The sequence below is a fragment of the Heterocephalus glaber genome, unplaced genomic scaffold, assembly GCF_053883595.1.
Source record: "Heterocephalus glaber isolate CG9 unplaced genomic scaffold, H.glaber_assembly_v1.0 deba00001673, whole genome shotgun sequence".
Classification (NCBI taxonomy): domain Eukaryota; kingdom Metazoa; phylum Chordata; class Mammalia; order Rodentia; family Bathyergidae; genus Heterocephalus; species Heterocephalus glaber.
The window spans coordinates 24,176,363-24,189,490 of NW_028258410.1; positions in this window are offsets into that span (position 1 = coordinate 24,176,363).

Below are 13,128 nucleotides of genomic sequence, written 5' to 3' on the forward strand. Positions count from 1 at the left end.
CTTTTGCCCTCTTGCCCACTTGACAGAGCAGAGTCTAAATTCCTGAGGTTGGCATACCCACACTTTGGTGATCTGTCTCTGATCTGACTCCTGAGCTGACTCGTCTGCCACCATCCACCTCCCCACACTTATGCCTAGAAATGTGCACCTGATGTGTCCTGGGCACACCAAGGCTTCCATGTAGTCAGGCCTTTGCACATGTTCCATATCCCATCTAAGTCCCTCCCCCACTTCTCTGCCTGGAAAGCCTCAAATCGTCTTGCAAAATTCAGCCTCAATATTGGTTACTTCCTCTAGAAAGCCTTTTCCTTCTTGGTCTTGGCTCTTTAGGTTAGTTGACAAGTTGGATCCCGACAGAGGAGGGGGCAGAACCACACTGGGCCCTCCAAAGTCCACACAAAGAGCCCTTTCTTCATCCTCACCACAGATTTAGAACAAAGTTTGAACCTTACACATGCCATAGTTGCCATGGTTACTGTAAAGGCATTCTAAATGTGGATGATTATATAATCAGCTTCAATGACTCTGTTTTGAAAAAAAAAGGGAAAGTTTTGTCTTTCCTTTTACAATGAACAACTCCTTGACTCAAGTGATATGGTGACTGTACATTCGGTCACTATGGAATGATGCGTGTGGGCTGCAGGCAGTACTGACTTGCTTTCAGAGTGTCCCACGCCACCATTCAAGACAGAGCTTTATCTGCAAATGGGAAAACGGAGGCCTGGAGGGGGGGCAGTGGCTTTTCCTGAGTTCCAAAGAGCACTAGAGCCCACTCTAGGACTCTGATGGAGGTGCCAGTAAGCAAGGAGATGTGAAGGTAGTACGGAGCAGACTTGAATATGAACCTTGGCTTTTGCAGGCTTAATTTTTTTAACCTGCTATATTTCTTGCATTAGTCAATGCACTTACTGCTGTTGTTGTAATAAATAACTCCAAAATCTCAGTAGCTCTTCAACAGTAGGAGGTTTATAATATTGCTCAAGATACAATGCAATTGACCTTTTTTTTGAAACAAGGTCTCACTATGAAGTTCAGGCTGACCTTGAACTTACTCTGTAGCCCAGCCTGACCTGAAACTTACAGGGATCCTCCTGCCTCAGCCTCATGAGTTCTGGGATTATAGGAGTGTGCCACCATGCCTGGCTGGAATTGAGTTTTGATGGATAATCTGTTGAGTGATTCAGGACCTAAGCTCTCTTAGGTCCTCTTGACTCTGCCATCTCCAAGGGTGTTGAGGTCCTTGAGTAGATCATTTGCCTTTGACAAGCAAGTGATAAAGGGCTTCCTTTTACTAGGTGGACATGTATGATGACAGTGATATGGCCCAGTAAGAGGGAATAAAAAAAAAGCTATTGGGCTGGGAATTTAGCTCAGTGGCACTGCGTCTGCCTTGCAAATGCAAGGTCCTGAGTTTGATCCTTGCTTAAAAAAAAAAAAAAAGCTATCTTCCAGCAAGGAATATCTGCTTGGATTGTTACATTTTGGGGCCTACCTATTATTTCAACAAAACCTAGCCTGCTCTGACTAATATGGGCTCTGAATCTCTGGAACAGTGTGAGGACTTGGTTCTCATCTTGAGGACCTATTAAAGCCTTCTGCTTCCACATGATTCTGTCCTTGCAGAATTCATGTTTTAGGAAGGCTATAAAATATGAGGAAAGGTCAGAAATCTTGAAATCATGCAGAACTAAATTTTATCTTTGTTTCCACTTCTTATTAGCCACAGGATCTTGGGAAAGTTATTTCCTTCTCAGAACCTGTATTTCTTTACTATATACTTACTGGGTATAGTTAATAAAGATGTGAAGATCAAATGGGTTATATATGTAAAGAACTTGTCCATAGTAGGTGCTCAATAAATATACTGTTCATTATCTTCCTGGTGTGATGCAGAAAGATGTTTAGAGTCTGAGCCTGCTGGCCTGTCAAGGCAATGGCCACTTGTTCTGCACTGTGGTCTCACTTCCTGTACCCTCATCTCTTCTTATCTTTGTCAGGATAGTTGTGCCTGGGATGTAAGAGAAGCTCACTTTCTTAGAATTTTTCTACCCTTTTAAGTTTCGGACTCATCTTAGACGCTGCAACTTCAACAGGCCAGAGTGGGAAAGGCTGTTAGATGTCTTTTTGGGACTCACTTGGTTAAAAGATACAGAGTGGTTTTAAGGCCACAGAGTGACTGAATTTTATTCAAAATGAAACCAGAAATCATTGAAGGATGTGACCACGTGAGAGAAGAATGACATGGTTTATATTCTAACAGAGATGCCTTTTCTCCTCTGTTCTTAAGAGAATTAATTGTAGAAGAGCTGAAATAGAAGCAAGAAGACCTCTACTAGAGGCTTATTAGCCTGGAGAGAAGTAGACTGATTTAGGGTCTATTTAGAAGATGGCATCAGTGAGACTCAGGGACGGGGAAGTTCGCCCAGAACGCATGGGGTAATCAGAGGCAGTATGAATGATAACAAGTATGTAATTTGGATCTTAAATGTCCCCTAAAAGCCCAGGTATTGGGAGCTTGGTTCCCAGGGTGGCACTATTGGAAGATTATAGGAACTTTAAGAGGTGGAGCTTAGCAAGAGGTCTTTAGGTCATAGGGGGTTGGCAAGCTCTTTTCTCTTTCTCTTTTGCATCCTGAGGGTGAAGTGATCTGTTTTGATCTACCACATGCTCTTGCTACAATGGTCTATCTTATTATGGGCCCAAAAGCAACTAGGTCATGAACTGAAACCTCTAAAATTGTGGGCCAAAATAAACCTTTTCTTTTAAGTTGACCATCTTGGGTATTTATATCAATGGAAAGCTGATTAATACAGCAAGGGATAAGACGGAGATTCAAAATCTAGAACATTGTTCTATTTGAGCAAGAGACAACAGCAGCAGCATCTAATGGTAGAGTTATAGTAAACTTAGCTTAACAAAAGAAAGACTGAAGTCTTCCCATGTAATAAAGAAAAAGAACCCATCCCCTAGTCACTGCTAGAGAAGATTTACATTTCAAGGATAAAGAAACAATTCTACAAGTATACCTGAAGGTAAACATTCTAAAAGAAACAAAGGAAGAAAAATAAGCCTGAACTGACTGAATTTCTCCACAGTGTTGAATATGGAAGAAAATAGAACATCAGAGTCAAAGCTCTGAAGGAAAAGAAGTTACCCCAAAATTCTAAGCCTAAGCAAGAGGTCATTTGTATTGGAAAAAAATTTAAAAACATTCTCATGGATACAGGGATGGGACTTTTTCATTTGTATTTTTTCCTGAAAAATTACTGAGAAATGCATTTCAACATATTAAGGTATGAAACAAATGCTTCAATAGAAAATTGAGCATATCAGAGATAGGTAGTAAGCATTGAAATAGTTTAAATCTAGCATAAATCTAAATGTATTTTTGGATATATAGTAAATGTCATAAATAATTTTAGATAGAATAAAATAATAATAGCTAATGTTTAGGGAGTATTTCCTGTATTGTAGGTACTAAGTGCTTTGCCCATACATATTAACTCATTCTACCTTTTTGAGGCTGGTACTTTTGGAACCTCTATTTTAAAGATGAAGACAATGAACAAGAGGAGCAAAGTGATTTTCTCAAGGTCACACACACATGAACTTCAGGAAAGATGACTCCAGAGTCTTCATGACTAATTATATTCCTTCTTATATACATAGGAGGGAGGAGGTATTAAAAATAAATATGAGAAAAACGTTAAAACCTATGCAAATAAAATTTTGTATAGGAAGAAGTTTAAGTGGACGTTCAAGCAAGATACTTTTCTACAGCAAACATACAATACTCTTGAAAGAAAAAAAAATTTTCAAGTGTGTATTATTTGACCTAGCAGAGCTACTTCTATAAATCTACCCCAAGAAATAATCAGAAATATGTCCAAAGGTCTATGAAGAAGAATATTCATTTGATGGTGTTTATGAAGAAAAGTTTGAAAGCAACACAAATGGCCAACGATTTATAATTAAGAAAATTTGATAAACTTTGATATTGAACATTCATATGATGGAAAAACATGCAGTCATTCAAACTATATTGTAGAGGAGGAGCCTAAATTAACAGTGTTTTAAATAAGATGGAAGTTTCTCCATTCTTCATGAAACTGGAAATAGTCTATGCCTTTTGGTGGCCTTGCTCCTGGAGGTCACTCATGGACCTGTCTTCCTTCTGTCTTATTGCTGTGCCTCTATCTTTGTCACCAGTCTATCTATCTTGTTATATCAGGCTTTTGTCTTTTTAGAGTCTATCTTGTGTTTGGTTATCAACTGTGTCTTGCTGCCAGTCTTTCTTGTTATCATGGAGAGCATGATCTAAGATGGTCCACGCTCATTCTCACTCCTGTTAGCTGAAAGTAGCAAGAGAGGGCAATAGAGGGCAGATTCCTTTCTTTCTGTTAACATCTGGAAGCAGTGAACTCATCCCTTCTGTTGGTTAGTACTTCACATGGCTACGTCTAGCTGCAAGGGAGGCTGAGAAGTGTAATGGAAAAAAATACATAAAAATAAAAATTTTGGTGGATTCTGTAAATAACAGGGAAACGAAAGAACAGATATTGGAGAACAAATAGCAGTCTGATTCTGCACAGAAAAATTTTACAACATATTTAGTGAAAAAGCAGGAAATAAATCCAGACCAATTTTACATATCTGTGTGTACCCATACATATAATTCATTTTTTTCTATATAAATATTGGTCATCTTTCAGAGGTAGGACTCTAGATGATTTAAATTTTCTTCTCTAGGGCTGGGGATTTAGCTCAGTGGTTCCACTGCCTGCCTTGCAAGCACAAGGTCCTGAGTTTGATCCCCGGTACCAAAAAAAAAATTTCTTCACTGTGCTTTTATTATATTTTACCAATTTCCTTATACTCAGAAAAATCTATCTCTCTATCTGCTCTGAAGAAGCAATTTAGGAGAGAAGGCAGAGTGTTGATGTCTGCAGACATCATTCTTTCTCTTGTGATGTTCCTCCATTGGGCCCCTTTTGTGGGCAGAGCTCTCTGTTCTCACACAAAAGGATGGCGTTGTCTGTCCTAGCCTTACATATGAAAGCCCAGTGAGGGCTGTCAGTGAGTTTATTTTAGTGTGATGTAGGCAAATTTCTACAGGAATAAAAGCCAGCCCAAAATGGGGCCTTTCCCTTCAGGGGAAAAATTGAGGGTAATTCTGCTGTTCGCCCAGGAAGGAGGGGCTCTTGCTCTGGGACAGGGACAGAAGGGACTGTCAGCAAGGACTGGGCACTAGAGGTTGGGGCTGGGACAGGAAACGTGAAGTGTTTGAGAGGCTCTGACTCCAGGTGCTTTTGCTTATGGAACCTGAGATGGACCGGGCTTGGGCAATCCCTGGTTCTCCCTGGGTCTGGATCTGTACCTGATATTGCCCAGAGTAGAGGCAGTTCTGACTCCTCCTTAAAGCTTTCTTGCTTGCCAGCTTTATCTTTGGTTAATGAAGGTGTCTCAAGAGGGAGGCAGAATAGGAGTGGCGCGGCAACAATCCGATGGGAACTTCCTGGGAGCTCAGGTGGGTGTCTCCTGTGTGGCAGGTGGGCACCTCCCATGTGCCAGGCATTGTTAAATCCAGTGATGGCCCAAGGTTTAGATCTACCTTTTATTAACTGCTTGCTTGGAGACAGGGTACTTACTTGCACTGGGGTTCAGTTTTCTGCAAGGTGGGACAGTATAATCTTTGCCTTACAAGATGGGTGGGCATATAATTGAGTGAAGGCCTATGAAGAGCTTAGCAATGGTCCCTGGGGCACATAAGGCCCTGTGCCTTTTGCTAGGGTTGCCTGACAAGCTACCACCGACTTACAGCTTGAACAGTAGAAATTTACTGGTGCACAGTACTAGACACTAGAAGTCTGAAATTAAAGTGTTGGTAGGGTTGGTTCTTTCTGAGGTCTGTGAGGGAGAATCTGTTCCACACCTCTCACCTTGGCTTGTAGATAGCCGTCTTCTCCCCATGTCTGCACATCATCTGCCCCTCTCCGTGTGTCTGTGTCCACATTTCCCCTTCTTATAAAGACACCAGTCCTGTTGGGTTAAGGCCCACTCTATTGATCTCATTGTAACTTGATTTCCCCTGCAAATGCTGTCTTCAAGTGAGATCACATTATGAGGCAGCTGGGGTTAGCACTTCAACATATGCAGTTTTTTTGTGGCGGGGGGGCACACTTTAGCACATAACAAACACTTGCAATATCTCGAGAAGGCAATGTTGATTATCATTGGGGATTCTTGTGAGCTTTGACATGTCATGCTGCTCCAGGCCATCTCCAGTTGCCATGGAGCTGATTTCCTGGAAAGGGGACAGCACAGTCTTTCTTGCCTAAGCCACAGTGCTGACATGCCTGTCTGTGTCTCAGGGCTCGATCCCAGACAGCTCAATGTGTCTGCAGTCTCTGGATTGGTGGCCAGCTTGCACTCCACAGGGCCACATTGTTCAGCTCCTCCTCCCCCTGCTGAGAGTTGGAAAAATTCATTTATTACCAACCACTTCTATTATGTTTACTGTGTTAGGCATTACAAGTGCTTTACAAGTATTAATCCATTTAATCCTCCCAATAATCCTATAAACCAACAACCCTATGACCTAGATGAGGAAAATGAGACACAGAGAAGTTAAATAAGTGGCTTGAAGTTTCATGGCCAGCAAAGGGTGGAGCTGGGATCTGACCCATGTAGAATTTTGTTCTGAACAATCTCACAATAAAGGGGAAGTAACGGGGGAGGAACGTAACTATGGAACCAGAAATGTGAATCTGAATTTTCGGCTACTGGGCACAACAAAAATTTTCATTACTGCTTGTTCTACAATTTTTCTAAGAAAAAGGAAGAATCATTCCCCACTTTTTTGGGTCATGTTCCATTATGTCTCTTGAGATTTCAGTTGACTGGCTGGGATGGACATGTAATCTGAGTGTGCTCCATCTGTTGTCTGGGAACCAGGTGTTTGGCCAATCAGATTTCTCCCTTAGGAATTTGGGAAAGAGCAGTGAGAGCAGTGAGCTGAAACCTTTTGGTCAAGAGGAACTGTTGGATGGGACTGGTTATTTGGGGGCATCTACAAGCCAGAGTTAGAAAGTAAAAGAGGACAACTGTGGGCAAAGCAGGGTTACTTTCAGGGGTGGGGAGTGGAGGAGGTTTACAGAGAAATACAGAATTACCTCATGCCCAAGAGAGGAAGACACACACCCACGCACACACACATGCACTCAGTATTGGTGCCCTATCCCTCAAGTACCTCTGCGTGTTGGCTGACAGTACCTTAGGGTTGTCTCTTCTCTAGAGAAATCCTTAGTTCTTCTTTGCCCAACAACCAGCAGCCTGTGCCTGATTGACATGGGTGTGATAATGGACCGATACTGTAGAGCCATTCAATATTCAGCTCCTGAAGGATCAGGCTGAGGCTGGTATGCACTGAGTGACATCCCGGCTTAGTTTCTTTCTTTTTCCTTGTCCTTGCCCCCGCTCTTTATCTCCTGAGAGACCGCACAGAGTTGCTTGTGTGAATCTCCATCTTAGGGGCAAATTGTAGTCCCAAGAAACAGAGGCAGATTCCAGGACTCCAGTGCTGCCTACTCTTGAGCTCCATAAGGTTTGATCTTGTGTTTCCAATACTGTACATCCTAGGATTCTGGGTCACCTATTATTTTATTTTATTTTTTTACAATAACCCCTTTTGCCTTGAGTTAGCATTAGGTCTTTGTTTTTTTGCAGTCGAACAAGTCCTAAACTGTGGATGTTGGTGAAGTGACTCAACCATTCTCAATCTTACTTCATCTGAAATCATTCTCTTGACTTAGTGTTTGCTTTGGTGACATCGTAAGAGAATTCATGTGATAGCTGCCAGCATCGTGTTTGGCTCCGAATAGGCACTCGCTGTCAATGAGTTTCGCCTTCTTTTACAACATTCCCTTCCTCTTTCTTTTCCTCCCAAGTCTATTCAGCCTGGGAAGGCATAAAAAGAAAACATATTAGTGTTGTGTGACTTTCAAAGCACCATGGAAATGTGGGAGTTGAAAGAGGTTTGAGTTTAGAGTTCCAAAGATTCAAGTTCACTTCTCCAGCTCACTGGTTCTCAAGTGATAATGAATATATAAATCACCTGTGATCTTGCTAACACACTGACTCTGATTCAGAAAGTCTGCTTGGAGCCCGAGATGCTGCTTTTGTGACAAAACACCAGGTGATCTACTATTCCACAGAGTAGCAAAACTTCAAGTGGCAAAACTCTGGTCTCCCTTTTGGTTCCAGAGTAATCTGTTCCCCCTTGAACAGCCTATATGCATGGTAGGTTTCTCATTTTCCATCCCACTTTGCACATCCAATGACATGTGGTTCCTACTAGTAAAGAGAAATCAGTTGTTTAGTTGGCTGGGAAAGCTGTCAGGTGTGAAGCGTAGCTTGCCATAAATAGAGCTAACTGGAGGGGATCTGGGAGGGTCACTTGCTCTGGGAGAGGAAGCCAGGGAGGTCTTCTTGGAGGAGACAAGCTGCTGGTCTATCACTCTACCTTAATATCTCCAGGTTCCTACTCCTCTGCTTCTTTAAGCAAGGACCACACAACCAGGGCTGCTGATTGCCTGAGGTCTTATCTTGTAATGTCTGGACTCTGCCTTATGGACCAGACCATCCTCACATGAGCCCATCAGGCCCATTTGACCATGGCCTGGGCTCTCCTGGCTCCCTATATATTAGAGATCTTAACTTTCGTTTCACTGATCCAGGACCTATTGACATTTTTGACTATAACGAGAGAAGTTCAGGCCATTTGAGATATGAGGAAAAGATTGGTGTTATTTCCACAATATTTAATAAATTTCCTCCTTTCATTATAATCCTGGCCAAGGCCCTGCAAACATTCCCCTTTCCAAACTGAGACTGGTTTTCCTTGCTCATTGCTGCCAGCAGCTGGGATAGGTTTCCTCCATCTGCTCAGTTGCTTCTTTGCCATTCTCTTTTCTTTACCCTTCTTTTTCCCTTGGTGTTGGGAGAGTGGAGACATTGTTTCAGACATGCCATGGGTGACCTGAGAAGGAAGAGGGAGGGCCACTGTTCTGTTGGCACACCTGGGAGTTTTCACTTGAATCTAGGAAGTAACTGGACAGGCACAGGCCCTCGATTGATTAATGCTATCTTTGGATGTGTCAGGCATTGCTCTAGCAAGACAGATATAACAACAATCAAACACAGGTCCTGGCTTGGCAGGCTAACTTGCTGGACTGCACTTTCCTTATCAGTGGAAAAAGCTAACACACACACACACACACACACACGCACACACGCACACCCTGGTCTTCAACCTCCTGAGAGACCTAGTCTTACTGTCTTTAAGGGAACTGTCTTGATTCCAGGCCTAAGGAAAACAGACAAATTTGCCTCCAGTTGAGAAGAAAAACAGGGGTTGATTATTTTAACTGACTCCTCCTATTTCTGACAGATGACCCTTTAAGCTGATGTCGGGAATGAATTGAGTTGGTGAGAGCCTGAGATGGTCTCTTTACCACAGCCTTCTCTGACCAGCCTGATCCATTTTCTTATGTTGGTTGTGGCCAGGCCTGGGAAATCCACAGAGGCCCCTCTGGCATTATAGTCTATTTGCAATGGGCTTCACCATTTGTTGCTCAGCAGTGAGTGCAGGAGGGGCACATTATAGGTCTGACTGACTAGGGGGAGATGTATTAGCTACCACTGGCTCTCTTCTCTCTTGTACCTCTAGTTAATCTTCAGAGAGCTACAAAATTTATCCAACAAGAGTCACCCTTTGGAGCCACCCAAGCTAGGAGCTCTAGACTAAGGTCTTAAGGGATTCAGTTGTAGCTTTGGTGCCTACAACTCATCCCACTGCCCACTATATGGAGGCCTTTGGGGAGTGTGACCTGGATTAAGGGTTGGCCAGGTAAAGGGGAATAGAATATGGGAGGAGCAACCTGGAAAGAAGATGGTGTGGCCTTAAGTTTGGCTGTATCAGGGGGAAGCATTGTGTATGAAGGGGACAGGAGTGGCCAGCAGTGACCATAGTGTAGCAGGCTTTGGAAACCAAAGATTGTAGACTTTGTTCTAAGGTCAGTGGGAAACTCATGAAGGGTTTTAGGCATGGACTGACAAAATCTGATTGATGCTACGTTTCATTTCCCTAGCTTCTGTGTACAAAACAATCTGTTACAGTGAAAGGGAAGAAAGGATTCGGAGAACAAATTAGCAGGCTATGTATGTATCACTCAGGCTCAGTGAAGTCTAGGGTAGAAGACACAGTGTCACAGGTAGTTACATTTTAGAATTAATAGGATTTGGTAGTTGATTAGATATGGGAAAGGATGTATAAAGGGTCTTGACTTGAACAATTTGGTATGAAGGGAAACAGGGAATGCTGGAGAAGGAGAAGGAATTATGGGGGGAACAGATTCACTTGGATTATGACTCTCCTTGAATTACAGGATGATAGTTGAACTTACCTGCAAAACTGATTTCCTGATGTACTCAACTCTATAGTTTCAATAGCTAGTGAATCTTTGTGACATCTGCAACCATAAGGGAGTTTGTGATAAAATTTGTCTTATCTTTTAATTATTACATCTAGTTACAGAGGCATTTTAATGCAAATAGTGACACAGATTTGACTGTTTATTAAATGGATGTCTACCATTGACTTAGTCAAAAGGCCAAGAAGTCATCAGTATTAAAGAACTTATTTCTTATGTATGACCAGACAGACATAAGCCACATGACAGAGTCCACAAACTTCTGAAAAGTTGTGTGTTTTTTACTTTTAGTCACCCGAGAAAATGAGGACCTGAAAGTTTAGTTTCTTGTTCTGATCATTAGGATACAGTTTATGTTTAAGAGTTAGGTTTGGAATCATTGGCCAAAGAAGCCAATGTAGGGAGTTGGTTTAATGTGGAAGGGAAGGAAAGCTTCCTTTGAAGGATCTATCCCTCAGGTGAAGGAGGTCCTCCTGGGAGATGGCTGTGAGTCACGTGTGGTGCTGCTTTCTTAAATACGGAATCTTACATGTGGCAAGGAGAAGTCCTTCCCTAAAAACCAAAGTTGAACAGACTATGCTCCAGTTCCTGTGGAGCATGATTGTACTCAGCTCCTTAAATTCTATGTTTCTCTGTATTTATATATGCTGTTACACAGTGAATACCTGATTAAGTAATGCAGCTGCCAAATGAATACACTTGTCGCTCATCAAATGGCACTAGAAAGCCAGCAATGATGGGGCTTATTAGAAACCTTTCACTGCATGAAAAATCCCCCACATGTCCCAGCCAGTCTCAATATGAAGCTAATGAAATGGGTAACCAATACACAAAGAAATGTATTCAAGAGCAAATTAATTGCCTCAGGAACATGCATCATAAAGATTGTAGCCTGGAAAAGAAATAGGCAGTATATTGGGCAAATTGGCAGTGAGTTTAAGCATTGATGAATTGGAATTATTGGTATGTTTTCTTGATAGAAGCAGGCAGTGTAGAATCCTAGAAGGCAGACATAAGCAATGAAAAAATCCAGACCAGGGGCCCCTCTGGTTTCTAGAATTGGGAAAGAGGTGAGAAAGAAAGAGAAAACATTGCCTGAGCCAACCCTACATGCCTGAGCCTGTTCTTATGTTGCCACCTGGTCATGACGTTAGCCCAGGACAAGGATCCTGCATTTTTGGCCTCACCTGCCCATGACCACTTAATAGGATTATACTATGAGGTTATCCAAAGAGATTTCATGTTTTTGTTATTGTTGTTGTTTTGTTTTGTTTTTTGGTACCGGGGATCGAACTCAGGACCTTGTGCTTGAGAGGCAGGCGGCGGCACCAGTGAGCTAAATCCCCAGCCCAAGATTTCATGTTTTTCAGTGTATTTCTGAGACTTAAGATTAGGTCTTACTGTTCTTATCTTCCTCATCCCTATCTACAGACACAGGAACACACATTTGCACATGCACGTGTGTGCACACACACATGCACAGGGTCCTATGAGAAGGGAGAAGTATGGGTTTAGAGGTAGAAGGGTTAGGACAATATGAACTTGAACAAGTTACCCAGTGCCTCTGAATACCTATTGTTCCCTCTGGACAGTGGAGGTGACATAGTCTTCCTCCAAGCAGGTCAGGAGGAGTTGATTAGATACTATCAGTTACTCTTGAATCTTCTATTCTGTGATTTTCACAGGCCTTCTTTCTTTCCAAAGCAGCAGTGCAGAGCTTCTTGGCGAGGGAGGTCATTGTAGCTGTGGACCTCACTTCTCTGCAACGGGGCTGAATAAACTGACTTAATATGCAGCAATACCACAAAGAGACAGCAATCAGCAGTCTTAAGTGCTGAAACACCCTTCCCTACGCATTCTCAGATAGCATTTTCATTAGGCTGATTATTATGATTATTTTTAAAGGAAGCCTAATGAATTGTTTGGACTTGTCTCCTGATCCATTCTAGGCTAATAGACAATGAATTTCCATTTCAATTAAATGGACTCTAAAGGGCTGCAAGGGCTGTGCATCTGACACATTCAGTGGTGCATATCTCAGATTGAGCTCTCCCTCAAGCAGTCCCTGAGACAAGGGTATGAATGTAAGTGCTTTGCCTGGAACAGTCTGAGGAAGCAGTGGTAGGGGAGTGGGAAAGTGGGACAGGGCAGGAATGAACAGGGTACCTCACTGATCAGCTCACTGGTATTGGCAACTGGGAAACTTCTGGTGCACTGAATAGATCATAGTCACTCCTACAGGGTGAGGGAGCTGGGGTATTTACTTACTGCCTCTGATCAGGTACTGATTGAAAGTTATACCTAGGGACATTTACTCTTCAGTACTTCCACTCTGTGTGCAGAAGATACTCAGATAAAAGTGGGAGTGCTGACAATAGGAAGCTATCACCATGCACAGGAATGGTGCCTGATAAGGGCATGTGGTCAGCGTAATGGTATCTCCACAAACTTAAAAATCTGGACCCCAAAGCACTCAAGACAGAACATCCCACATTTACAATGCTTTGATTCTGTATTTGTCCTTCTCTCCAGATTGTGGGCTCTCTGAAGGCAGGTCCATGTTTTACTTTCATCCAACTGCCTAGCACAGACCTGGTCCAGAACAGTCACTCAGCAGATACATGCTGACTGTGTGAAT